At 47.1% G+C, this 5,000-nt stretch overlaps 1 protein-coding gene across 5 annotated transcripts in view; it reads right to left on the bottom strand.

The window, feature by feature from the left end:
• PITPNM2 (phosphatidylinositol transfer protein membrane associated 2) overlaps positions 1–5,000 on the bottom strand; it is a 60,657-nt gene that overhangs the window by 54,727 nt on the left and 930 nt on the right. The gene's annotated exons all lie outside the window — the stretch shown is intronic.

Genomic DNA, 5,000 nt, shown 5'->3' with positions numbered 1-5,000 from the left:
AGTAGTAGATCCTTGGAACAAACTTCCAGCAGATGTGGTTGGTAAATCCACAGTACAGTGTTCCCTCGATTTCCGCGGGGGATGCGTTCCGAGACCGCCCGCGAAAGTCGAATTTCCGCGAAGTAGGAAATTTCCTGCTCTTGTGTCTAGTTGTCTTGGTGTGCAATGCTCTGTAGCGACGTTTTGAGGGTGGGAGTTGTTATTATTATTATTATTTATTAGATTTGTATGCCGCCCCTCTCCGAAGACTCGGGGAGGCTCACAACAGCAATAAAAGACAGTGTAACAATAGAACAAATCTAATAATAAAAAAGAGATATAAAACCCCAACAATTAAAAACCATACAGCACATAAATACCAAACATAAAATATAAAAGCCTGGGGGAGATGTCTTAGTTCCCCCATGCCTGGCGATAAAGGTGGGTCTTGAGTAATTTGCGAAAGACAAGGAGGGTGGGGGCCGTTCTAATCTCCGAGGGGAGTTGATTCCAGAGGGCCGGGGCCACCACAGAGAAGGCTCTTCCCCTGGGGCCCGCCAAGCGATATTGTTTGGTCGACGGGACCCGGAGAAGGGCAACTCTGTGGGACCTTATCAGCTGCTGGGATTCGTGCGGTAGCAGGCAGTTCTGGAGGTAATCTGGTCCAATGCCATGTAGGGCTTTAAAGGTCATAACCAACACTTTGAATTGTGACCGGAAACTGATTGGCAGCCAATGCAGGCCACGGAGTGTTGTAGATACGTGGGCGAATCTGGGAAGCCCCACGATGGCTCTCGCGGCCGCATTCTGCACGATCTGAAGTTTCCGAACACTTTTCAAAGGTAGCCCCATGTAGAGAGCATTACAGTAGTCGAACCTCGAGGTGATGAGGGCATGAGTGACTGTGAGCAATGACTCCCAGTCCAGATAGGGCCGCAACTGGTGCACCAGGCGAACCTGGGCAAACGCCCCCCTCGCCACAGCCGAAAGACGATGTTCCAATGTCAGCTGTGGATCGAGGAGGACGCCCAAGTTGCGAACCCTCTCTGAAGGGGTCAACAGTCCTCCCGCCCCAGGGTAATGGACGGACAGATAGAATTGTCCTTGGGAGGCAAAATCCACAGCCACTCCATCTAGTCTGGGTTGAGAATAGAATAGAATAGAATAGAATTTTTATTGGCCAAGTGTGATTGGACACACAAGGAATTTGTCTTGGTGCATATGCTCTCAGCGTACATAAAAGAAAATACACATTTGTCAAGAATCATGTGGTACAACACTTAATGATTGTCATAGGGGTCAAATAAGCAATGAAGAAGCAATATTAATAAAAATCTTAGGATATAAGCAACAAGTGACAGTCATACAGTCAACATGGGAGGAAATGGGTGAAAGGAATGATGAGAAAAACTAGTAGAATAGAAGTGCAGATTTAGTAGAAAGTCTGACCGTGTTGAGGGAATTATTTGTTTAGCAGAGTGATGGCGTTCGGAAAAAAACTGTTCTTGTGTCTAGTTGTCTTGGTGTGCAGGGCTCTGTAGCGACATTTTGAGGGTAGGAGTTGAAACAGTTTATGTCCAGGATGTGAGGGGTCAGTAAATATTTTACCCGCCCTCTTTTTGACTCGTGCAAAGTTTGAGTTTGTTGACATCCACCCCGACCCCAACAGTTGAAAGAGTTTATGTCCAGGATGCAAATATTTTCACGGTCCTCTTTTTGACTCATTGTGCAGTATCCAGGTCCTCGAGGGAAGGCAGGTGGGCAGCCATTGTTTGTTCTGCAGTTTTCAAATAAGAAAAAGTTTCCATAATGTCTATGCTGCCCATCTCCTTATCCAGAGACGAATGTGGAAGGAATCATCTCGAATCTCTTCCTTGCTTGTATGCGCTGCCTTTTCCCTTCCCCACTGTGAGAGTCGGTTTTCCTCCCCGTCTTGGCAACCTGCCCTATAGCTAATTGGCCGGTCAGCCGGGTGAGGCTCAGTTTCCATCAATTAGTATTAATTTCACATTACAGCCATGGGTTTAATGTACTCTGAGCTCCACTGCAGATCCAGCCTCGTATCGATTTTTCCTGATTAGATTTTAGGGACGCCCCCCCCCCCCCGTTCCCTTCCACCCTTTTCCATCGGATGTCTTTCGCTTCCGCGGGAAGAAAATTAGTCGCGAGAGCTTTTGCCGCTTGTTCTTTCGGCCACTGAGAAAATTTGTGCACAATGGCGTTGGTATTTCTCAAACTCGGTCACTTTAAGACAGGTGGACTACGACACCCAGAATCCCCCACCCCTTTCTCGAAATGCCAAGTTTAGGATTGGTGGACTCCAGCTCCCAGAATTCCTCAGTCCATTCTCAAACTGGCAATGGTGAGACAGGTGGACTGCAACTCCCAGAATCCCCCAGCCCTTTCTGAAAATGCCAACTTTAAGATTGGTGGGACTACAACTCCCAGAATCCCCCAGCTCTTTCTCAAATTGGCAACTTTAAGACCCGGAAAAGGCAGGGAGAAGCCTCCGTGGGGCCTCTCTAGGAATCTCCTGGGAGGAAACAGAGCCAGAAAAGGGGGGATAAGTCTCCGTGAGGCCTCTCTAGGAATCTCCTGGGAGGAAAGAAGGCCGGAGAAGGCAGGGAGAAGGCTCCGTGGGGCATCTCTAGGAATCTCCTGGGAGGAAACAGGGCCGGAAAAGGCAGGGAGAAGCCTCCGTGGGGCTTGTCTAGGAATCTCCTGGGAGGAAACAGGGCCGGAAAAGGCAGGGAGAAGCCTTTGTGGGGCCTCTCTAGGAATCTCCAGGGAGGAAACAGGGCCGGAAAAGGCGGGGAGAAGCCTGCGTAGAGCCTCCCTAGGAATCTTCTGGGAGGAAAGAAGGCCGGAAAAGGGGGGAGAAGCCTCCGTGGGGCCTCTCTAGGAATCTCCTGGGAGGAAACAGAGCCAGAAAAGGGGGGATAAGTCTCCGTGGGGCCTCTCTAGGAATCTCCTGGGAGGAAACAGGGCCTCCACCCTCCCTGTGGTTTCCCCAGTGGCACACATTCTTGGCTTTTACATTGATTCCTATGGGGAAAATTGCTTCTTCTTACAAACTTTTCTACTTAAGAACCTGGTCACGGAACGAATGAAGTTCGTAAGCAGAGGGGCCACTGTATAAAAGGAACAAATTCCAGATATCGTAGAAGCAGGGACTCCGTGGAGAAAATGCTAAGCTGCCCTGAGGATCGTATCTTCTTCCCAATTGGCTCTGCTTCGGCTTTCACACCGCTTATAAAAGTCCACACTTAGTTGCAATTGCCGGCGACGTCATTGTGGGAAGGTGTCGCACGATTGTGCTGATGGGTTTGTTCTCGCAAAAGGGAAGTTTGTCAGCTTCTGTAGTGCAGATTCCTTGGAGAGAAATCACAAGGGGGGGGGGGGGTCTTTTGTAGCTGGAGAAAGAAATGTCACTTACTGCCCTCTTAGGAATCAGTGGTCAACAGTGGACAGTCTAAGGGTAAAGTTTTGGGAGTTAGGTGTTAGGATACTACATAGAAACATAGAAGATTGAGGGCAGAAAAAGACCTCCTGGTCCATCTCGTCTGCCCTTATACTATTTCCTGCATTTTATCTTAGGATGGAAATATGATTATCTCAGGCATGTTTCAATTCAGTGACTGTGGATTCTTCCTCCCTTCTTTCCCTTCCTTCTCTTCTTTCCTTCCTCCCTTCCTTCTTCATTCATAGAAACATAGAAGATTGAGGGCAGAAAAAGACCTCCTGGTCCATCTAGTCTCCCCTTATACTATTTCCTGTATTTTATCTTAGGATGGATCTATGTTTATCCCAGGCATGTTTACGTTCAGTTCCTGTGGATTGACCAACCACGTCTGCTGGAAGTTTGTTCCAAGCATCTACTCCTCTTTCCGTCAAATAATATTTTCTCAGATTGCTTCTGATCTTTCCCCCAACTAACCTCAGATTGTGTCCCCTTGTTCTTGGGTTCACTTCCTTATTAAAAAGACTTCCCTCCTGAACCTTATTGAATCCTTCAACCTATTTAAATGTTTCGATCGTGTCCCCCCTTTCCCTTCTGTCCTCCAGATGGAGTTCATGAAGTCTTTCCTGAGAAGTTTGATGCTTAAGACCTCCCACCATTCTTGTAGCCTGTCTTTGGACCCCTTCCATTTTATTTCTCTACAGAGTCTAGTAGTGAGTTCCAGGCACCAACTACTCGGTTACTAAAGTCCTATTTCCTGCAGTCGAGTTTGTAGCATTTGAGTTTGTATCCGCGGTGTGCTCGCGTGTGCAATCTCTCCAAGATCTGGGTTCTTGACGCATTTCAGAATATTTGGAAAGTCTTATTTATCCCCAGAGAAGGGGGAAAAAAACCCAGAAGTCTCTTGAAATTGCAATCATCAGGCTCTCTAAAACTTTGCCCATCTCTCATCTTTGCAAAAAATAAAAAATAAAAAAAGGGAAAGATTGCTTCTTTTGGGAGCGACGATGATTGGAAAAGCCAATTCCCCTTGCTGGGCTGAGCGGTGGTCCTCCCTTCACTAATACATCCAAAGCCATTGATCTTTCCGGCGCGCGTAGCCATCTGCGGAAGGCCCATTTGTCTCTTCCGTTTCTACCCAAGTGGCAGGGACTCTATAATTGAAGCCATTCATCTTTGTTGCTGTTGTTGTTGTAAAGATTGCGGTCGTGATAGAGATCTCGGAGAATCTTTTTCCCTACTTTTTTTTAAAAAAGGGAGTTCTGCTTTTATTTACGATTACAAAAAAATCCCCCGCCAGATTAGCCAGTGATGGGCTGCCAAAACTTTTACCGCCACAATTTGGGTGTGGCTTGTTGTGTGGGTGTGGCCAATCTTTCTGAGCGACAAGCTCCCTCTTATCTAGCACCAATTTAATGCTGATCGTTAGCCGACTGGATTCCTCTGAAAGGGTTTATGGCATGAGTAAGAAATCAGATTAACCGGCGCTTAATAAATCAGTATAAGATGAGATTGGTTGGCTAGATTATTGTGCAATTCTCACATGCAATTCTTTTATTGC

Source organism: Erythrolamprus reginae, chromosome 10 (genome assembly GCF_031021105.1).
Source record: "Erythrolamprus reginae isolate rEryReg1 chromosome 10, rEryReg1.hap1, whole genome shotgun sequence".
NCBI classification, from domain to species: domain Eukaryota; kingdom Metazoa; phylum Chordata; class Lepidosauria; order Squamata; family Dipsadidae; genus Erythrolamprus; species Erythrolamprus reginae.
Note: the sequence above shows the minus strand (reverse complement) of the source record. Positions and strands in the feature narration are given on the sequence as shown.